Raw genomic sequence first — 23981 nt, 5'->3', positions numbered from 1 at the left:
AAAAAAACAAAAACAAAAAACAAACAACCCAATTAAAAAATGGACAGAGGATTTCCCACTGTGGCACCTCGGGTTAAGGGTCTGGCATGGCCACAGCTGTGTTGTAAGCTGCAGCTGCTGCTTGGATTTGATCCCTGTCTCAGGAATTTCCATGTGGTGTGGGTGAAGCCAAAAAAGGGGGAAAAAATGGGCAGAGGGCATAGGCATCGATATTTTTCCAACGAAGGCACACCAGTGGCCAATGGGCATGGGACAAGATGTTCAACATTGTGAACAATTAGGGAAACGGAAATAAAAACCACAATGAGATATCACCTCACGCTTGTCAGAACAGCTACCCTCAAAACACAACAAATAACAAATGTTGAAGAGGATGTGGAAAAAAGGGACCCCTCTTGTATCGCCTGATGGGAATGTAGGTTGGTGCAGCCACTATGGTAAACAATACGGCGGGTCCTCAAAAAACTAAAAACAGAACTACCATATGATCCAGCAATTCTACTTTTGGATATCCATCTGAAGAAAACAAAATCACCAATTTGAAAAGATGTATGCACTTCTATGTTTGCTGTAGCACTATTTACAATTGTCGAGATATGGAAGCAACCTTAGTGCCTATCAACAGATAAATGGATCCAGAAGATGTGGTATATATACACAATGAGATAAAAAAGAATTAAATCTTTGCAACAACATAGATGGACCTAGAGATTATTATGATAAGCAAAGCAAGTCAGAAAGAGAAAGACAATACTATATGATTTCATTTACATGCAGAGTCTAAAAAATAAACAAGCATAACTAAACAAACAAAGTCATTAATGCAGAGGACAAACAGATGGTTTCCGGAGTGGAAGGGAGGAGAGAAATAGGTGAGGGAGATTAAGACATAGAAACTTTCAGTTATAAAGTACATGAGTCACGGGTATGAAATATAGAGTATGGGCCATATAGTCGATAATTATGTAATATCTTTGTATGGTGACAGATAACTAGATTTAGCATGGTGAGCATTTTGAAATATATAAAAATATTGAATCACTATGTTGTGTACTAGGACCTAACATAGTGTTACAGGTCAATTACACTTCAAAAACACATTATTAATGAGCTTCCATTGTGGCACAGTGAAAACAAATCCAACTAGTATCCATGAGGATGCGGGTTCGATCCCTGGCCTTGCTCAGTGGGTGGGGAATCTAGAGATGCTATGAGCTGTGGTGTAGGTCGCAGACATTGCTCGGGTCCTGCATTGCTGTGGCTATGGTGTAGGTCAGCAGTTGTAGCTCTGATTTGACCCCTGGCCTGGGAACTTCCATGTGCCGTAGATGTGGCCTGAAAAAGAGAAAGAAAAAAACTATTAGAAAAAAAGATCAGATTTGTGGCTACCAGAAGCAGCAGGTAGATGCGAATTGTTAAGAAAATAAATCCTAAGAGTTCTCATTACAAGGAAAACTTTTTTTCTATTTCTTTAATATTGTATCTATATGAGATGATGGATGTTCACTAAGCTTATTGGGATAATCATTTCATGATATATGTAAATCACTATATTGTATAGCCTAAACTTACAGAGTGCTGTTTGTCAACTACATCTCAGTAAAAATGGAGGAAAAAAACTACTAACAAAACACAGGGGAATCTGCTTGAGCATGATATGAAACCAGAAACAAAAAAGGTAGACTGCCATGCTAATTAAATCAACATTAAAAAATTTTAATGATGTTATAGGCCCCAAAGCAAATTGGGAACAATAGTTTATTTTTTTAAATTTTATTATAGTTGATTCACAATGTTCTGTCAATTTCTGCTATAAAGTGACCAAGTTATACATATATATACTCTTTTTCTCATATTATCCTCCATCATGTCCCAACACAAGTGACTAGATATAGTTCCCCGTGCTATATAGCAGGATCTCATTGCTCATCTACTCCAAATGCAACAGTTTGCATCTACTAACCCCAAACTCCCAGTCCATCCTACTCCCTCCCCATTGGCAACCGCAAGTCTGTTCTCTGTGTCCATGAGTTTTTTCCTTTTCTGTAGATAGGTTCATTTGTGCCGTATATTATATTCCAGATATAAGTGACATACGGTGTGTGTCTTTCTCTTTCTGACTTTCTTCACTTAGTATGAGAGTCTCTAGTTCCATCCATGTTGCTGCAAATGGCATTATTTTGTTCTCTTTTATGGCTGAATAGTAAATATGTGTATATTTACCACAACTTCTTAATCCATTCATCTGTTGATGGACATTTAGGTTGTTTGGGAACAATAGGTTCAATATTTATGTCAAAGAGTTACTATCCTTAATTTATAAAGAGCTCTTAGAAATCAATAAAAGACCAAAATCTGTAGAAAAACTGACAAACGACATCATTATGTAATTCACAAAAAAGAAATATCAATAACCAAAAAGAGAAAAATGATAAACTGGACACTGTCACTAATAATTAAATGTATGAAAATGAAAGCAATAGTTGTGCATATTTCTGTGTGTGTCTGTATGGTGTCCAATGGCAAAGCTTAAAAAGGTTGGTAAGAGTTTGAGAAAGTAGCACAGATACTCACTGATGCTCAAAAAGCACAAGTTTAACAAGGTCAACTGGGCAATATTTATTAAAACTTTGGTATGCATTACCTTTAATGCAGAAACACTATTTCTGGAATTTTGTCCTCTGTTCCTTGTAACCTCATTTTTAATGAGGAAAAAAATTAAAACAACCTAAATATGCATCAAAAGAAACTTAAAAAAACTTAATTATTGAGCATATCTCAAAGGAATACTAGGAAGCTGTTAACAAAAAAGGATGAAATAGACTCATGTGCTAATATGGAAAAATGTCCAAAAAATATTGAATGAAAAAACAAGTTTCTGAAGAGTGTGTGCAGAATACCACCTCTGGAGGAACAGTATGACAACTGTATAGCTGTGCCGCTCGAAGCCCCCCCCTCCCTTTTTTATTTTGGCTGTTTAGGGCCACACTTGTGGCATGTGGAGGCTCCCAGGCTAGGGGTCAAATTGGAGCTACAGCTGCTGACCTACCACAGCCACAGCAACGCCAGATCCTCACCAGAGATGGAACCTGCAACCTCATGGTCCCTAGTCAGATTCCTTTCCACTGTGCTACAACAGGAAACCCCAGAGCTCCCTTTAAGATGGTCTACTGCATAGGTGGCTGACAGTCACAACTGCCACACCTTTGGAGCCACTGCATTCACACCCAAGCCTATAGTCCGCTCAGGTTACTCTCAACCAAGCATCAAGCCAGCCTTCTCCCCTCAACATGGAGCTTCTCTAATAGACAACCTTTGATCAATGCCTCCCCGTCCTTGGCTAAACTTAGAGCTTGAGTGGGCGAGGGAGGGAAGGTGAGCAGGATGAGGGAAATTACAGATAGCTCTCTCGAGTTATGTAATTCTGCAACATAAAGCATTCTTTAAAGCGCCAGTGTGTGTGTGCATGGTTTACTTACATTGAGTTTAGTCTTGTGCAAGCGGTGGCGATTCTATTATTTCCACATTTGAACCCCGTATCCCAACAGGGTTAAACTAGTCAAAAGTATTTTGCGACTCAAATCCAACCCATAGCTGTCAAACAGACCTGAAAAAAGGTTGGTATTTTTAAGGTCCTGGATTAGCCTATGAAGGTGTCATGTGTTTCTCCTTAAAAAAGAAAAATGTGATCTCTCGGGTCCTGAGAAAACACAGGCAGTTTACTACTGCATTTTTAAACATAGTAGAAAAACATACTGCCCTTGGCTTTGGACAGATGGGCACACTGGGTATACAAGATTCCTGTTAGGAAGACTGGGAGTAGAGAGAAGAGACTAAAAAAATAATGTGATGTGTGAGAAATTTACTCACAGGGAGTGCACAGCTGCTGGTGGTTTACACAGTCACACACAGATACACAGTGTATTCTCACACAGTGGAACCTCACTCCATGCTTGCCGAGGGTTCTTTTATCTTATGTTTTTCCAAGTATTCCTTATGTCTTATGTTTTTCTCTTTGTTAAGACACTAATAATTCTGGCTTTTCTATCAGGTGACTCACATTTCATACTTAGACTGGCTATGTTTTATGTGGCTGTCTTCATCATAAGTCAACAGTTTTAAATAATCCACACATTTAATTGTCTCAATGATTGCAGTCTGTTGTGTTTAGTGCTCTCACTAACTCTTTTTCCTTGGGGGTGGGAAGAAGGAAGGAAGGGAGGAAGGGGACAGCACAACTATAATTCAGTTTTTTTAGCATTTAATATTAAAAGAAAGAAATTTACAAGGCATGTCAATCACATTTATCTCAAAAGGAAATACGATTGCTAGCAGCGTAATCTGAAATACCAGTGAGAGACTACATATTCAAAGTATGGAATAAAAACCTGCATTTAAACAAGATCCTCAAGTGATGCTGAAGGACCCTCTGGGGAACATGAAAGTCTGAGAAGCACCACTCTGTTAAACATTTATTACATATATTTGTCTCCCAGGACACTGTGGATTTATAAAGGAGAAGATCTCTGGTTCCCTGCCCTGATAAGGTGCATGGCAGAGCCCAGGTAGGACAGAAAGTGAAATGTGAAAATGACCCCACTGGAAGCTTACTCTCAGCAAGATGCTTTGCTAAATGATGTACACACATTTATTAACTGAATCCTCACAACGGGCCTCTGAAAAAGATTCGATTCTTATCTCCATACAAAAGTAAGAAAATGAAGGCTAAGAAAGGCTAAAAAGTAACCTGTCCAGGTTGACATGGTTAACCCAGAGCTTGAAACCAGGTGAGGCACTACCCAGTCACATCACACTGCTTCCTCCATGCCTGGAGCATATACTAGAATGGACATTAAGGTATAAAAAATTACTGACAATTGTAAATCCAAGAAAATTTTAAGAAAAATTCTAACAAGATTTTATTAAACTTGACAAGATATCTGAAATATTTACACAAAAAAGGCAAATGTATGAACATTATATTTTTTCAAGTTCTGGGGGGAAAAATCTATCCTACTAGATATAAAAACATACCATAAAGCTATCACATTTAACATGAATGGTACTGGCAGAAGAGACAAAATAGATCAATGAAATAGAAAAAAGTATTGAAACAGATTCTTGCAGAGGTATGGATATATTTTCCTATAAAAACAGAATTTCAAATGAGTTGGAAAAAAGATGGATGTTTAAACAAATAGTATTGAATTAACTGCTTAAAACTTAAAAAAAAAAGAGCTGTTACATTTTACCTTTCATTCTATACAAATCTGATATTTTGAAGAGCTAAATGTAAAAACCAAGATAGCAAAAGTATTAGAAAAAATGAGATAATTTTGAAAATAATTTTTCGGTGAAAAAGACCATTCTAAATCACATGAACTCATATGATTGCAGAGTTGCAATCACTGCACAGCATCACCCGAAAATCTTGTTTACATGCAGGCTTTTATTCCACACTATGAATTGCACAGAAATCATATGATTGAAGAGTTGATTACACAAACATTTAAAATGTCTGTGCAGCAAAAGATGGTTAATAATAAAAGCATTATGAATGGATAAGCAAAATGTGGCATAGAAATACAATAGGATATTACTCAGTGTTAAAAAGGAAGGAAATTCTGATGCATGCCACACCATGGATGCGCTTTGAGGACAGTTTGCTAAATGAAATAAGCCAATCACAAAAAGGCAAATAAATACTACATGATTCCTCTACTTATATGAGGTACCTGGACTACTCAAATGCACAGAGACACAAAGTAGAATGATGGTTGCCAGGGGATGGGGATGGGGAGTTATTCTTTAATGGGTACAGAGTTTGCAAGATGAAGCGTTCTGGGGATGGATGGTGATGGCGGTTGTACAACATGAACGTACTTAATAACACAGACCTATATACTTAAAAATGGCTAAAATGGTAAAATTTATATTATGTACTTTACCCCAATAAGAAAAAGATTGGGAAAAAAGAGCATTACACTATAAGAAATATTTGCATCATCCATAGCAAACAAAAGATTAACAAACAGAAAACCTATAAGAGCTTCTAATGAAAACAGAAATAAGATAAAGTGACTCAGGAGAAAAGTGAGCAAAGGACATGAAAGGTCATTCATAGGAGACACACATGATCCATAAATACGTAAAGACATTAAATTTCAGTAGTCATCAGCAAAATGCAAATTAAAATGTCTTACTGGGTTTCACTCATTTACCAGATTTGAAAATTTTAATTAGGGAGTTCCCTTCGTGGCTCAGTGGAAACGAATCTGACTCGCATCCATGAGGACGCAGGTTTGATCTCGCTCAGTGGGTTAAGGATCCTGCGTTGCTGTGGCTGTGGTGTAGGCGGGCAGCTACAGCTCCGATTTGACTTTTAGCCTGAGAACCTCCATATGCCTCAGGTGTGACCCTAAAAAGACAAAAAAAAAATTAAATTAAAAAAAAGATAACCGCTGGTGTTATGAAGATAAGGGAAATAGATTCTCATGCCCTGAGTTTAAATTAACACCTGGAGTGGATCAGTAGTAAAATCTGCAGGGTTTATCTGACAAACTGAAAAATGGACAAACCCTTTGATTCAGGAATATCTCTCCGAGGATTCTATTCCACAGAAATACTCAGCCTTAAGCACAAAGACACATGCACAATCTTCCCTGAAGCACTGCTGCTAATGCTGCATGATTTTAGACAACCCAAACGTCCACCTATAAGAAGGGAAAGAACGAATAAACTGTTCTCCTTTGAATAATGAATAAGAATACATTTTTATTTATTCTGTGTTTGTTTTTAACAATAAATATTTCTACTTTTGAATAACATGGGAGTTCCCACTGTGGTGCAGTAGTGAAGACTCCTACTGCAGTGGCTCAGGTTGCTGCGTAGGCACGGGTTCCATGCCCAGCCCCACAGCTCGGATTCAGTCCCTGGCCTGGGAACTTACATATGCCATGGGTATGGCCATTAAAAAAAAAAAAAGAATAACATGGAGTTATTAACAAGAGAAGTACATACAGACATGGAAGATCTCTGACAGGAGTGAAAAAGAAAGCTGTGCAGTGATAGTAACATCTCATTTATACACATTAAAATATAGTATATGTATATGATGTGCAAATGTATAGAAAAGAAAGTCTTAAAATGGTGGGTACCAACCTGACCCTTCCCTCTTCTGATGGCGAGTAGGTGTGATAAAGGTACTCCTATATTTCATTCCATATATTTCTGCATATGTATTTAGCTATTATTTGTAATTTTTTTTGCCATACCCAAGGCACGTGAAAGTTCCTGGGCCAGGGATTAAATCCATGCCACAGTAGTGACCGGAGCTGCTGCAGTGACAACGCCAGATCCTTAACCTGCTGTGCTACAAGGGAACTCCTGTATTATTTTTTAAATATAAAAAGAAAACACAGACAACCTGGAATAAATAAATGCTGAAAACCAATAGCGTTTTCAAAGCAAGGACGGGGTTGCTGCAAAAGAAACTCGCACTTTATGGAGCTACAGGGACGCCAGCTTGGAGGGAGGGATATTTCTCACAATATTCTATTAGTTTTATATTTCCCCATTTCACAGTTTTTTTCTTTTTTTTTTCTTTTTGTCTTTTTTGGCCTGGACCCACAGCACATGGAAGTTCCCAGGCTAGGGGTCAAATCAGAGCTGTAGCCGCTCGCCTACGCCACAGCACAGCAACATGGGCTCCCAGGCATCGGTGACCCACACCATGGCTCACGGCAACACCAGATCTTTAACCCACTGATCGAGACCTCCTGGAGGCTCCTGTCCTCCTGGATGCTTCAGATTCGTTTCCACTGAGCACTGACAGGAACTCCATCACATCTTTTTTCAAATCAGGGGGGACTTCCTCCCCCAGGGAAAGGAGGGCCAGGGCTTACTGTTCCTGTAAGTGAGCAAGATGACACTCAGTTTTCCTTCGATCAGAGCCAACAATGCTCCAGCCCAGTTCCCACAAGGAAAACATACTCCTTCCTCTTGTCAAATCCCCGTGCCACTGATTCCTCTTTCAAAACCATGATAGTGTTCCTGACTTGGTTCCTTTTTTAGGACAAAAGGATTACAAAAGACAAGAGAGATTCTGGAATCCCTCTGTGCACCCCTGTTGGTATTCCCAGTCTTTCAGGTTAAAGAAAGGGGTAGAAGGAAAGAAACCCAGTGTGTGAGGAAGGATTCTCCCCAGTGTGGCTCCAGGCCCGCTCTTTGCTCTCGAGGTGGTCTTTGATACACAAAACTTAAGACACATCTGCTGGGACAACAGGAAGCATAACTGGGACCACAAGGAGGTTCAGTCACAGCTGAGAATTATCTCTATCCAGCAATGAAATGTTAGGTGGTGAGCTCCCTGCCACTGGAGGCATCCTAACAGCACTGAATGCTATCAGGGGAGCTGCCAAACGGAGCATGCCCTGAAGATTCTGAATAGGCCATGGAAAGTGCACTCCAGGGCTTTGAAAAGCTTCAAGAATGATTTTGAGGCAAAGCTAAGTTTGAGAACTCCTGGCCATTATGACCATTTGGGACCCTTCAGCCTCAAGGGTATCTGAGTGCATTTTATTTTTTATTTTATTTTTATTTTTTGTCTCTTTTAGGGCCGCACCAGCGGCATATGGAGGTTCCCGGGCTAGGGGTCCAATCAGAGCTATAGCAGCCAGCCTACTCCATAGCAAGGTGGGATCCTTAACCCGCTGAGGGAGGCCAGGGATAGAACTGGTGTCCTCACAGATGCTAGTGGGGTTCGTTAACCGCTGAGCCACTACGGGGAACTCCATCTGAGTGCATTTTAAAGCAGCCCAGGAGATAGACAAAGCAGGACAATAATGTAGAACCCCTGGGGGAGGGGGCAAAGGACGCTCTAAAAAGAGTCCTAGAGTTTAAGGCACAACAGTGGTTATAAGCAAATTCCAAAGCGAAATCCTGACTCACTTGCTAGCTGTGTGACCACAGACAAGTTACTTAACTTCTCCGTGCCTCAGTTTTCTCACTGATAGAATGAGAATGACACAACTACTACCTACCTCGCTGGTGAGACTTAAATGACCTAGCATATGTACAGTACTTAGAATAGTTACCTGGTCCATAGTAAGTATGAAACATTATTATTTTGCAGAGAAGGAAACAGAGGCTGAGGTCCTAAGGTAACCTGACCCAAGCCTCAAGGTTAGTTTAGACGGCAATAAGGCACAAAGCTTCCCTCTAGCTCAAATTAAATACACCACATTCAATTCTATCTTATCCTTTGCCTACATGGATCCCTCTTGAAGAAGCTTGCTCAGTCTTCAAGCTTGGCAGTCACCAAGAGTCCGTTCTCAATAGCACCTAGAGTACTGTGCCTCCCACCATGGGAGAGGCAGGCAGGATGGATGGATGCGTGGGTGGGCCAAGGACTGACCAAAAAAGGGGCGGGGAGGCTGTCTGTAGGTGTCAGGGCAAAGTCCACGGCTCCGCGACATCAGCGCCACCGCGGTCAGTTCTACAGTCTTGGACAAGTTATCGACCCCCTCCGTGCTTTCTGCCTAGAAAAGGTTTGTCTATAAAAATATTAGGGGAGGGCGGTTGCAAATGCAAGGCTCCCACTGCCCAGCCAGCCAACTCCTTTCGCTCTGCGCCTGCCCCAGACGCCACTGCATCTCCGGATTCCCGCTCCACCTGTGTGCGAGCGCCTCCCACTTCCAGGTGTAAATAGAGACCGGTGGAGGGAGCCAGCCTACTGCGAGAGAAATGACTTCAGGTGGGAGTTAAGGGGACGCGAGGGAACGTGGGGGACAGCAATTAATTCCCAATTAACTTCGGGGTGCTGGGAGAGCGCAGAAGTGGATCACATGGGGATTTTAACTCTACAAGCATTCCCGGACTACCTAAGAGGCGGTGGGATGGAGAACGTGAAAGCAAAGTAGGGGCCGCCGGGGTGGCCCCAGCAGTGTGAGCTCTGGAGAGAATTAGCATTCCAGTGATACGCACCAGGCAGGGGTCCACGGACAAGGTCCCCTCAAAGCACCGTCTCCGAGCACAGCGAACCCCGAGCCAAAGCAAACGCCAGGCCGAGGCGGCGCCGAAGAGTGGAGCAGGCGGCTGAGCTCCGGGTCCCTCGGGAAGGGCCGGCAAAGGTGTCCGATTTTTCCCCCGCGCCGCCCGAGTCCGTCCGTCGGAAAAGCCACCGAGGGAGGCGGGCCGCGCGCGCGGAGGTGGCGGCCGGCTGCAGGGCGCGCGGAGGGGATCGGGGCGGGTGGCCGGGTACTCACCCCGGGGCGGAGGGCTCCGCGAGCCGAGCCGAGCCGAGTCGTCGGCGGGGCGGCCGCCGCGGATGCGAGGCCGCTGCGGACGCGGGTGTGGACGTGCTGGGCCGGCCCCTCGCCGGGCTATGAATCAGCTGCGGGGCGCGCGCCCAGGGGCGGGAGTTACGGGAAAGCCGCGGGGGAGGGCAGAGGGCTGAGGACTTTTGCAATTTCCCGTCTCGCTGCACTCTTGGCACTCCTGGGACCCACAGGAATTCGCCTCCTTTGGGTCCGGGCGCGGGGAGCGGACGGGACCCTGCCGAGGTGCGGCTCCCGGGACTCGGCGGGCGGGCAGGACCGGTGGGAAAGGAAGTGGGCGAGGCCTGGGAAGGAAAAGTGGAAACCGAAAACCCGGTGGGCCTGGCATCGCGCCCCCGTGCTGCGCTGCGGCCCAGCTGGCCGGCCGCCCCGCGGACACGAACGCAGAGCGAAGCCGAGCGATGGCGAAGGCCGGTGGGGTCCTGCGGGGCCACTTGTTATCCCAACGTAGAGAGAGACCCTCTGAGTTCTCAGGCAGAAAATCTTTGGGCAAAAGGCAAGTGCTCCAGACTAACCTCGGACTGTTTCCATCTGGCATTCAGAGCAAAAAACAAAAACAAACAAAAACCCCTCTGTTTTATGTGTTTGGTAGAGTTCTAGGATCCTGGTTCTCGTTCCTCTCTAGAAATGCCCTGTCACTTTTCCCTGTAGCAACAGTCCTAAGACTGTAATTTCACCAAGAGTCGTGTGAGCTACAACGTGTCTTCTTTTTCCTCTTCCAAATACCGTCCAATCTTTGAAATGCATATTTCTTATACAGGGTCTTTGAAATACATATTTGCCTTCTCCTTATAGTTGATGGTGGACTATTTAAAGGCATGTCGGCTTTGGAGCTGGTGTGGAAACCGTCTTACTACGGCTGCTACTGTGGCAGCCCTGAGCCTGGCAAAGAGAGATGGGGGCAGGGACACCCCACAGCTCTGAAGGCTTGTGCATGGGGCCTGGCTCCCAGTTACCTCAGCCCAGTGCGGCTCCTGCAGTACCACAGATGGCCGGGACTGGGGTTTGGGGAGAACCAAGAGCAATCAAGAAGGATCACCCATCTTAGAACCACTTCTTGGCTGGATGGCTCAAAATAATCAGCCCAAACGTTACTTTTAACCACTTTTTTTTTTTTGCTCTTCCCAGTGTCATCCCAGGGAAAGAATTCTTTTCCAGGGCTAAATACACTTAATCTCTAATGGCGCCAGGAAGACCATGGTGGATGTAGTAAATATTTGATGATAATGAAGTAAAGGTACTTTTGTCTAAATACATACATGGTCCTTTGCCACACCTCTCATTACTTGAAGAGTTTTAAGGAGTCCATTAGTTTAGCCATCTGCATGGCTATGGAAGCTCTGCCCAACCAGGTCCCAAAGGCTTACAAAGACTTTTGATTCTCTGTTTCACTGAGTGAGGAAATGCCAATTTCTTCTTTACATAAACAGTTCAGAGGAGGTGTCTCTTATAGCAGGTGAGATGCCGAATAAGGAAATATTGAGTAATGAGGATTTCTACAAAGTGAGTCTTAACTTACTTTGGGTTCCTACAATGGCTGAAAGAAACTAAGTTGTAAAAAATTAGGTACTTTTGCTTTATGACCTCCAGGAATTCCCTTGGTGAAATTTGAAACTGGCCCTCTTTCCCTGAGGTCAAGGAGAGACTGAAGAAAGAGACCAGTTCAGATTGGTAGGTGGCAGTTTTAATAAACAGGGATCTTACACAGGAGGCTTGTCTCCTGCAGCATCAACATAGTACCTTTCCTCACCTGCTAGCCAGAATCTTAAAAGTTTATATAGAAGCCTTGATGGGGTTCAGGCTTGTAGACAGACAAGATGATCTCAACAACACATTGCTCTCTCAAGAATGCGTCTTTGACCTTGGCTCCTGGTACAGGAACAGTGAAGTACATTCTGAGCACAGAAGAGCAAGGAGCCTCTAATTGCCTGGGTCCAGTTTGAGGGTCAAATGGAGGTCACATCCTCTCAATGACATCCTGCAACAGGTACCCAGGTAGAATTCATTTATTTTGTATACAGTTCTGGTTTCTTGAATATATTCTTCTTTCTAGCGACTAGTTAGTGTAGCACCTGCAAATCTGTGATCATAGCATTAGGTTGGTGTGCAAGATTGAATAGTGACCTTCAAAAATTCAAGTCCATTCTGACTTCAGAATTGACCCTATTCTGAAATATTGTTTTTTCAGATTTAATCAAGTTAAGATGACATCATACTGGATTAATCCAATGACTGCTGTCCTTATAGGAAGAGGGAAATTTGGACACAGATACCCAGGAGGAATGCCGTGTGATGAGCAAGGCAGAGATTGGAGTTATTCTGTCTCAAGCCAAGGAATGCCTAGGATGGCTGGCCACCAGCTGATGTCAGGAGAAAGGTACAGAGAAGCATAGCTCTCAGCACACGTTCATATATTGTTAGAACAAAGAACGTTAAACAACTCAGGGATGCATTCCTTCAAGGAAATAAAACCAAAACCAAAATAAAACAGATTGGCGTGTACACAGGGAGTCAATATGGCCTTGGCACCTGGGAAAGGAGTCTTATTATTGAAGGAGTGCCAGCATTGGCATTCCAGGAAAGGAAGCATTTAATCTTTATTTTTTGTTAGGGGCATTCTTCTGGTCAGTGCTCCCTTTTCTTTTGTAATTAAAGCAGATGTGCAATGTTTTGTTTGACAGGCCATGAACAGGTTGTTTTAGTTAGCATAAAATTCAGGTTAACTCACATATAAACCGGAATGACTTCCCCATACCTGAATATGGGGAGATTTCTTTGATCAGTTCCCTGTCCCCTTCTTGTCCTCCACTTGTCCCCTAGATGCCCGTGTGCCCAAGGCTCCATCCTCGATACTCTTCTCTGAATCCACACAGTCTCCCAAATGATCACATCCACGCTTCTGATTTCCATGGTCACTGACTTCCATGTGCTCTGATGACCCTTGAATCTTCCTTTCAATGCGGTCATTTCATCTGAACTCCAGACCCATTTATTTGTCCATCAGAATCAATATGTCCAAGTTCAAACGCTTCCCTTTTCCCCCTTGATTCTCTTATATTAAGTAAATGACCCAGTCTTTAATTCAGATACCAAGTCAAAACACCTGGGAATGATCCCTGATCCGTTCTTCATCATCTGCCACCTTCCACCAGAAAGTCTCATCTGTGTGGCTCTTACAGGAGAGGCATGAGTGGAAGGCAGCCCTGCCTTATTACCCTCCTTCTCAGGGGGAGTATAGTTCTATAAAGGTCAGGAACAGTATGTAGATATGGCTATGGATATAGATACAGGCATATGAAATCAGCTACATACATTGTGAATTATATTTCTGATTTTATTTGGCAGTTTTTGGTAAACCAAACTGACTGAATTTGAAGGAATTGGGAATTTTCTGAAGAAAGGGGCTTAATCCAGTAAGTAGTGATGATGATTTACAATTACCTTCTTGGATGAGAATTCTCTATTGGGGGCGCATGTATATCACATTTGACATTTTCAGGATTCGCTTTTAGTTCTGAAAGTGTGCTGCTGTGGTTATGAGTGTTGGTGATTCTGGCATTACTTCTAAAAAAACTTAATGGACATTAAAGTGTTATTTTGTAAATGTATTCTTGTGAAAAACTAAACAGGACTTTTGAAAAGTTTCTAATCTAAAATATATCATAAAGCTTGATTAGTTAAAAGACAGCTATCATTTCCAAATTAAAAAAAAAAAATCCAAAGCAACAAAAAAAGGGAGCCAACAATGGCAAACTAAGATGTTGAGTGTTAGAGGGGCGCATGGACCATCCACATTAGATCATTTCAGGGGATTCCCTGTAAGTACAGGTGTATAAACTGCTTTCCTTCAATATCTGTTAGTGAATTTAAGTGAGGGATAACATCATCCGTAATAGTTGCAAAGGAGTTTCTTCCTTGAGCTTGATCTTACTGGAAGATTCATTGACAGACGAATTGGTTCTGCACCGTCCACCTTCTCCTGGATATTCTGATTGTGTTCACACCTTGTTCCAGAAATCATCAGAAACCAGACAACGGGGGAGAACTATTTTAGATCTTTTTATTTTTTTTGTTCCATGGGCTTTAGGGGTAATGTTGAATATAAGTTCACTTGGATTCTCTTGGCCTACAGTTATGGGGGTTAATAAAAATGAGCGCAGGAGTTCCCATCGTGGCTTAGCAGAAACAAATCTGACTAGGATCCATGAGGTTGTAGGTTTGATTCTTGGCCTCGCTCAGTGGGTTCAGGATCAAGCGTTGCTTTGAGCTGTGGTGTAGGTTGCAGATGCAGCTTGGATCTGGTGCTGCTGCAGCTGTGGTGTAGGTCAGCGACTACAACTCCAATTCAGCCCCTAGCCTGGGAACCTCCATATGCCATGGGTGCAGCCCTAAAAAGACAAAAAACAAACAAACAAACAAGTGCAGTAGTGAATGCTACAGGACAGAACATTGATCCTGTTAGGAGAGAAGTACTTTGGGGGAAAGTTAGGTGGGAACTTGAGAACTTTTGAAAATGATTGGCTAAGCTTGACCTAAAATAAGTCTGTAGTTGTGATATATTTAAATGGCTTCTCTTACAGACAGCATGTATTTGGGACTTTTAAAAAAAGTTTATTCTGACATTCTCTGCATTTTAATTTGATGGGAAGTGTTTAGCACACTTAGAATTACGGTAATTATTGATATGGTGGGGTTTAACCTAACACTATGGTTTCTGTTTTGTTCCCTCTGCTTTTGTTCTTCTGTTTCTCCTTTTCTACCTTCTTTTACATTACATGAATTTTTTTAAGAATTTTATTTTAAATTTGACTTGTGGGTTTTTGTTATACCACTTACCAGAATTTTTTGGTGTGTGGATTATGGATTGCAACATGTGTCCTTGATTTTTACTGTACCATTTCACCTACCAGGTCCATTTAACCATGCTCCTATCCTTTATGTTATAGTTGTAAAATGTATTACATTGATGACCGGATAAAACTGGCACGTGATATGTATTTTAAAGAAATTCAGAGGAAAAATAGTCTTTTTTATACTTAGTCACATATTTACTTTTACCCTAGGGTTTTTTAATCCTACCGAAGATCTAAGTGTCCATCTGATCTTTTTCCCTAAGCCTGAGGAGCTGGCTTTAGCACTTTTTTTTTTTTTTTTTTGGCCACCCCATGGCATATGGAGCTCCAGGGATCAGATCTAAGCCACAGTTGCATGTGGCTGCAGCAACGCTGGATCCCCAACCCACAGAGCTTGGCCGGGGATTGAACCTGCATCCCAGTGTTCCCAAGAGGCCACCAATTCCATTGTGCCACAGTGGAAGCTCCTCTTGAGCACTTTTTTAGTGCAGGCATATTGGAGACACATTCTTTCGTTTTTCTTTTATTTTAAAATGTCTTTACTCATTTAATCCTTTAGGATATTTTTGCTGGGTATAGGGATTCTCAGTTGACAGCCATTTCCTTTCAACGGTTTCAAAATGTTGTTCCATGGTTTTCTGACCTCTGTTGTTTCTGATGAGAAATTATCAATTATCCGAGTCATTGTTCCCCTGTATATACAGTGTGTCATTTTTCTTTGGTTGTGTTCAGTATTTTATTTTTTTCTTTGTCAATAGTTTGACATTGTTGTGCCTAGAGATTTAAAAATTATTATTATTATTATTCATCGGGCCTGACTTTTGTCGAGTTTCTCGAATTTCCAAATTGATGTCTTTTACCAAATTTGAGGAATTTTCAGCTAGTATTTCTTCAAAAAGTTTTTCTTGCCCCACTTTTTTTCTCCCCTCTCTCTCTCTGAGAATTCAGTTACTCATATGTTGGTCCCTTCATACAGTCCCAAATACCCACATGGCTCTATTAATTCTTTTTCAGTCTTTTTCCTTTGTGTTTTTTCAAACTGAATTTCTATCAAACTATATGTAAGTTTACTGACTCCTATCATCATCATTCTGCTATCAAATTCATCTACTAAATTTTGTATGATATGGAGTATATATTTTAGTTCTCAAGTTTTTCTTTTCTATTGATATTATCCATTTCTTCACTGATATTTACTATCCTTCACTGATATATATTATCCATGTCTTCATTGATATTTGTTTAGATCACAATGGGCATATTTTCCTTTACCTCATTGAACATACTTATAATTGCTGCTTTTAAAGCATTGCTTGGTTATTCCAACATGTGGGCATCCTAGAGTCAGGGTTTACTAGTTGCTTCTTTTATGAGAATGAATCACATTTTCCTGGTTTGTTTATTTGTTTTTGGATTGTCAATTAATTTTGGATTGCAGTTTAGACATTGTAAATATTATGTTATGAAAACTGGATTCAGGGAGTTCCCATCATGGCTCAGTCAGGTTCACTAAAACCTGACTCGCATCCATGAGGACGTGGGTTCGATCCCTGGCCTTGCTCAGTGGCTTAAGGATCCAGCGTTGCCTGTGTAGGTTGTAGATGTGGCTTGGATCCTGCGTTGCTGTGACTGTGACGTACACAAGTGGCTACAGCTCTGATTGGACCCTTAGCTTGGGAACCTCCATATGCCGTAGGTGCGGGCCCTAAAAGGACAATAAGACAAAAAAAAAAAATGGATTCAGTAATATTCCTGTAATGATTGATTTTCTTTTTAAATGGTCTGTTTAAGGTAGTTAGACTCAAACTGCAAGCCTGATGTCAATGGAGTTCCCACTGTGGCTCAGTGAGTTAAGAATCTGACTAATATCCATGAGGATGTGGGTTTGATCCCTGGCCTTGCTCAGTGAGTTAAATGATCTGACGTTGCCATAAGATGAGGCGTAGGTCACAAATGTAGCTCCAGTCCTCTGTTGCCAGTAGCTGAGGTGCAGGCCAGAAGGTGCAGTTCTGATTCTACCCCTAACCTGGGAACGTCCATATGCCACAGGTGTGGCCCTAAATATATACAGTATAAATATATATAATATATTTTATAATGTGTATTATGTAAATATATAATATATAATAATAATACATATAACAATATATAATATATGTATTTTTTAAAAGCATGATGTTGATTACAGTAGTAGCAGCTCAAATCCAAGTTTAGTTCTTCGTTTTTATTGTTGTTTTTTGGCCTTAGCTGGGCTGTTTTGAGTCTGCCTTGCACAGTCATGGTTCAGAGATCCTCCATGTAGAGTTAAACACAGAACATAAACTTCTTCTTTTCTTGCCCTCTCTTTTCTGTTATTTCCTACTTCACTTTGCAAAAGATGTGGTTGCCTTAAACTCCGACCTCTGGCTCTTCAAGCCAGATATATTGTGTACTTTCTAACAGAGTTTTAGTTACCCCCACACTGCACAGACTTGAGTAGTTTCAAGCTAAGGGCCATGACATGTGGGAAACTCACTCCATACTCTTTTCTCTTTTCCAAGTGTTAACTCCCCTCCAGTATCTTCCTGCTTTTGTCAATTCTCCATTACTTTTAAGTGTTTTTTAAACAATTTTTGCTAATGTTTTATATTGTCATACGTAGGAGGGGCAGTTTAATAGATGCTACTCAGCTCAGACTGGAAGGGCACTCCCTACATTTAAATTTTAAAGTCCTAAGTGACTAGCTTATTGGGAGAAAATAGTAGGAACTCTTTTTTCCTTTGCTAGGTTAGATTTCTCGCCAATAAAATAGTCTTCTGAAAACAATCCAGTTTTTCAGAAGATTGAAATATATTTACCTTAGACTTCAATCTGGAAATTGATGAAAAACTGCTGAAATCAGGTAAGATTAATCTGTTATCTTAAACAGCACATTAGGATGAAGATTTATGAGTAAAAACGACACTGTATTACTAAGGAAAGAGTTTTAGGGAAAAAAAGAGGATTGGTCGCACTTGTCCTGGAATTTTCTGTGAACTTTGTTCAAATACCAAAACCAAAAATTTATTTGAGGGAGTTACAGTAAGCTATATCTTAATCTTTGTGATTCTATTTTTGTTTAAATAAATTTCATCTAGACTGAAATGAAAACTTCCTACAGGCACTCCCTTCTGTATTCAACTTTGCCAGCTTCTTGAGAGTAGCTCTTTTCATTTAATTCTAACACAACAGCAATTATTTTGTCCATTATCAAATATTATCAGGTGATGTTTAGTTAGTTTGGAATAATACTCAGGTAATTTCCACATTCCAAGGGCACTTTGTGGGAAACAGGTCGGGGAGAAAGGTTCATTCAAATGAACACAACATAATCAAGCTAAACTAAAATAAGATGAAAAACCCCAGAAGGAGAGAATTGTTATTAAATTAATGCTATTAGATTTTATAGCAAAAATTATCATAAGAACTTGTTTTCCTGGAAATTACTGGAACATGATGCCTAAAGATGAAGGTATCAATGTTAAGGAAAAGAATGACAATAGACAATTTCCTTTGAAAATACCCCTTCCTTTTAGAAAAAAAAGGAATATTTACCTACCTGGAAATTTAGGCTTACAAACATTCATAGTTGCAAAATTACAGCACACACAGACACTCATTAGAAAAACATTGTGGGGAAGTCAGGAGAAAAAAAAAACTCTTTGTAATAGCAAAAACTAGTAACCACCTAAACATCTTCTAATAGTAGACTGAAAATTCTTCATGATTTATCCTTTTAAGAGAAGGAATATTATGTGCTCTATGCGACTATAGAAATATGTCTAAGACAAATGATTAAGTGAAAAAAGTAAGAGCCAGAAAATTGCATTTGTTGTTTTGAGGAGGATGACAAGGAATTGGTGACTATGGTTGTTCTTGGGGAGAAGGTCTAAAATGGGGGGGGGTGGTATGTAAGGGAGGCGTGTGCTTTTCATTTGAGGCCTGTGTGCAGATTAGTTTTGATAACTTTTTTTTAAGTAATACTTTTAGAAAAATCAAAGAATTCAAGGAAATTCACTTGTTATTTACTTCAGTTGCTGTGTTCAAGTTATAATTGATCATAATTTCTTTAAAGATATAAAAGAAACAAAATTAATTGCCTCTGGGGAAGATAGCTGGACAGAGAGGAGAACTTTAACTGTACCCTTTTGTATCTTTTGAATTGTTATCCATGTAAATACATCATTGAGCAAAAGATGAAAAATGTTTAAAAGTGATGATTAACTCAGGCATAAAAAAATGAAATAATGGCATCTCCAGCAACACGAATGGACCCAGAAATTATCATCCTAAGTGAAGTTAGTCAGACAGTGAGAGACAAACATCATATGCTGTCACTTATATGTAGAATCTAAAAAAAGGATATAAATGTACTTACTCAAAGACTTTGAAAAGCTTATGGTTACCAAAGAGGACAGGTTGGTGGGGGGGAGGGACAGGTTGGGGATGGAAATGTTCTAAAATAGGTTGTGATGATAGCTGTACAAATATAAATATAATAAAATTCATTGAATTAAAACGAGTGATGATTAACAACCACGAAAAACGAGGCACCGATCCAAAGTGTTGTATGTGTGAGTCCAGCATGTCAACCGGTGGGCTTCACCCAGTGTGAACAGACACAGCCAGGTCTGCGTAGTCTGAGTTTAGATGCAGACTGCATAGCAGTTGTCTGAGAATGCCGGCTCCTAGAAGCAGTTTTAGATGTTGACTTTTTAGAACTGGGCTAACTAGAGGTTCTAACTCACAGGGCGCTAGGTTGGGGGCACAAAACCTCCCATGGGGAAGAGGAATCCTTATCTCAGGAAGTCCATGGCCAGGAAACCTGGACTTCAGGGGTCACCCTCCAGATAATCCTGTTTATCTCCTTCTATACATTCTTATTTAAGAAACAAAACAAAACAAAACAAAAAAACCAAACCAAACAAACCAAAAAAACCCTCTCTGTAGAAAACCATAAAATTATAGAAAACTATGAGGAAGAAAATCATTTTGTTTATTTAAAGTAGGGAAAAACATCAACCTAATACTACTTACTTATTTTAGCCACATAATTGGCAATAACCCAAATGCTGCTATTTAGTTACAACAGTGGAAAGATGGAAGCAGCTGGCCTGTCTTAGATTCACTTACTTAAGGCATCACTGGGCTAGGTGCAGGAATACAGTGAAGTTTGTTTTTCACGCAGGTCATAGCTGATGCCAGTCAGATTGTTCTTCCTCTTCGGGGATGGAGGCTGCTTCAGCCATGCATCTGGACCACCTGGCTTCCAGAGTTACCTGCAGCAGCGAAGGAGAGGGAGAGAGCGTGACATGGGCTGGTTTTAAGGACCAGTCCCTTTCACCTAAATTCTATTGGCTGGAACTCAGTCACACGGCCCCAACCAAACTATAAAGGAGGCTGGGAAATGGAAGCAACCCAGGAAGAGGAAAGAGGAGCAGGAAGGTGTGAATACATTGTCTGGGCACAGAAGGAAGTTTGTTCATAAATTATGATATACCTTTGTGATGGAATATCATTCAGCCATTGAAAATCAGGTTTCAAAGGGTGTTAATGACAAATACCCATGATAAGTAAAAAAGCAAGATACAGAATCTTTATGATTCTGATTTTGGAAAAATGTAATATTTATACGTGTATATGTGTACATATAAATATTGACTAAAAGGAAATAAAAAATTTTTCTTTGTGGTTATCTCTAAATGGTAGGGTTATAAGGTTTTTTTTTTAATCTTCTGAAGAAATTACTAATTTTCTTCAGTGATAACATTTCTTTGAAATGAAATATGTATAATCTGAAAAACAGGTTTTTTTAAAAGTAAAAAATCCTCATGTCATCTGAAACTAGAGCATCACTTAAAATTCCTTTAGAAGTTGCTGCAGACTATGAATTTGAAGTTATGCTAGTTGTTTTGTTTTTTCTGTTTTGTTTTGTTTTGTTTTTTGAATCAGCAGAGGGCAGCTCTCTGCTTTAGTGCTTATTTTCCCTCAGAGTAGATGCTAGCCAAATTCCTTGTTTTACACATTAATTGTGGTCAGAGTTGTGTATTCAACGTATTCTTTTGGGAAGGAGGAGCCAAGTCTGAAACTTATCTTTGTCAATTGCAACGTTTATAGACTAGCATATGTTTTGCTGAATAGGGCAAAAAAGCAAACCAGGCCAGCCTTCTGGGAGGTTTTAATCTCCCACAGACGGCTGCATATTCTAGTAGGACAGGACTAGATGGAAACCACATTTCCTTTGTGCAGGGAGACTTTGCAGATTAAAAAATACATATAATTAAAAAATAAATATCATTTTTAGTACCTATAGAGGGCGAAGAATATTGATAGGATAGAAACAGACACAATACAGACACTCATTTAACAACAAGAAAAATTGCTGGCTGTATATTTTAAATCCAACATGTTAGAAAAATTTACAAGATCGATCATGTCCAATGTTAATGAGCATGTGGCTCTGCAATTATTTCTCAAACGCTATTAGCGGGAGTATAAATTAGCCTTTGTACTATCAACACTTTAAATGTAGGCTTTCCTTTGATGGAGAAATCGAATGTTTAAGGGTAACTCACTCAGCAGAACTAGCATGTGTGGACATGCAAGGCCTCTGCTGTCCTGCTGTCCACCTTCCTAACCTAACCTGTGAGGTATAACTGTCCTTCTCCATCCTGGTCAGATTTAAGGCAGCTCAGCAAACCTGTCAGTTCACAGCTGGACAAACTGCAGAGAAAGAGACCCTAAAGAGCCCTCTAGTGGCTGCTTTGTAGAGTAGAGGCTCTTTAAGGAATGTTTCCTGTTTTCCCAGTAAGGGGCCCAAAGAAGTTTGACATCTCAGGACACTGGTACTTGGCCTTCCATCCCCCACCCCCAGACTCTAGTACTGGCCAAGAACAGCCCCTTGGGCTTGGCTTTGGTTTTCCCCAGGTGCTGCAAACCCCAGTTTTTTCCCATCAGTGTGCCAATGCAAATAGCCAAGGAATCTGGCATAATCCCCAAAGATCCAGGGAGGGGTTCAAGCACTGGTTCACGTGGTCCTATTTTTTCTTAAAATTCGCAAAAGTAAGAACTGTAAGTACTGTAGAACTATCTTCACAGCAAATTTCGGAGACAAGCACAATTGTTATCCCTATTTTTTTTTTTAGTTCAATGAATTTTATTATATTTATACTTGTACAACCATCATCACAACCTAATGTTAGAACATATCCATCCCAAGCCCTCAGTCCATCCCTCCCTCCCCCACACCTGACCCCTTTGGTAACCATAAGTTTTTCAAAGTCTATGAGTCTGTTTCCATTTTACAAAAAGTTTGTTTGTATCCTTTTTTTAGATTCCACATATAAGTGATAACATCTGATGTTTGTCTCTCACTGTCTAACATTACCTAGTATAATAATTTCTAGGTCCATCCATGTTGCTGCAAATGCCACTAATTATTTCATTCTTTTTTATGGTTGAGTAGTACTCCATTGTATATATGTACCACATCTTCATTATCCATTCCTCTATCAATGGACATTTAGATTGCTTCCATGTCTTGGCTATTGTATATAGTGCTTCAATGAACATTGGGGAACATGTATCTTAGCAAGTCATGGTTTTCTCTGCATAGATGCCCAGGAGTGGGATTGCTGGATCATATAGTAATTTTGTTTTTAGTTTTTTTGAGGAAGCTTCATACTGTTTTCAGTGTTTCTACCAATTTACATTCCCTCCAACTGTGTAAGAGGGTCCCCTTTTCTCCACACCCTCTCCAGGATTTATTATTTGTAAACTCTTATCCCTATTTTATAACTAAGACACAGAAAGGTTAAAAAGCCTTACCATTAAGTGGAGGAGCTTGGATTTGTTGCAAGCAAACTAATACCAATGCCAGAGGGTCATGGAGAATATATACATTGTTTCCAAAGAAATAAAGCTTCCGGGAGAATCCTAGGAGGTACTGTTCATTCTTGCCTCCAGTTCTCCAAATATCATAACAAATAAGACACATATTTAGATGTTGTTATAGTCAGAGGAGATTGATAAGAGGCAGAATACAAACTGTCAGACCAAAGATCAGAGCACATAGATGGAGTGGCCATGTGAAGCCAGCCCTAGATGTTGACAGCCTGGCCACACTGTCAAGTTGGTCACATTGTGACCAAGACGAGTGATACGTCCTGTGATCATTGTATTATTTAAGGTACAATCTAAAACAGAACACTGTGGATTACCTAAAACCTAACATTATCTCCTCCTTATTTACAGTCTAGAGGTGAGTGGTCTTGGTAGAGAGAGCAGCTCTGACATGCTAAACGCATGGCTTCCAAGGCTCCAGCCATCACCTTTCTCCATCTAGAAAGAAGGGAAACCAACTCCCTTTGGTTCAGACGTGACCGTGTGGCCATATTTAGCTATTTGAGAAGCTGAGTAATTGTCTCTGTCTAGGCTCAGAGAAGACTCAGAGGTTCTTTTGCTAAAAGGAAGAAGGGAAGATGGAGATTGGGAGGTTATTAGCAGCGTCTACCAATGCCATGAGGCCAAGAATGGTTTGACTTGAAAACTTGGAGGCCTGAGATCTATGAGCACCACGTGAGAATGAATATGAACTGTAGGGCAAAGCAGATGAGCAAGATAAAGAAAGACAGACCTAGCCAGGAGGTAGTCATGAGATTCAGGCTGCATGGGCAAGGAGAAGTGAGCATAGACCCAGCATTGGCAGTTGTTTCCAGAACTTTCCCACAGTTGTGGGCACTAATGATCTGACAAGAAGATGCACTGGGCATCT

The 23981-nt window shown here is 40.8% G+C and overlaps 2 protein-coding genes across 11 annotated transcripts in view; one reads left to right on the top strand and one right to left on the bottom strand.

The window, feature by feature from the left end:
* The window catches only part of OSMR (oncostatin M receptor), a 60652-nt gene extending 50266 nt beyond the window's left edge, over window positions 1-10386 (bottom strand). For 6 of the 8 annotated variants that reach the window (XM_085002128.1, XM_085002129.1, XM_003133904.6 and 3 more), the window contains exon 1: window positions 10266-10386. The gene's annotated coding sequence lies outside the window, so the exon portion shown is untranslated. Of the gene's footprint in view, window positions 1-9984 lie in introns of all 8 variants that reach the window. The other 2 variants (XM_013984748.3, XM_085002127.1) reach the window with 1 other exon arrangement.
* Window positions 9464-23981, top strand: part of LIFR (LIF receptor subunit alpha) — a 367688-nt gene continuing 353170 nt past the window's right edge. For 2 of the 3 annotated variants that reach the window (XM_085002126.1, XM_085002124.1), the window contains exons 1-3: window positions 9698-9754; window positions 12526-12714; window positions 13683-13750. The gene's annotated coding sequence lies outside the window, so the exon portion shown is untranslated. Of the gene's footprint in view, window positions 9549-9697; window positions 9755-12525; window positions 12715-13682; window positions 13751-23981 lie in introns of those variants that run through there. The other variant, XM_085002125.1, reaches the window with a different exon arrangement.

Source organism: Sus scrofa, chromosome 16 (genome assembly GCF_054392235.1).
Source record: "Sus scrofa isolate SSC_HxYL_T2T_F1_AM1 chromosome 16, Sscrofa_HxYL_maternal_Yorkshire_Landrace_v2.0, whole genome shotgun sequence".
NCBI lineage: Eukaryota > Metazoa > Chordata > Mammalia > Artiodactyla > Suidae > Sus > Sus scrofa.
This window is presented reverse-complemented; position numbering and strand designations above follow the sequence as displayed.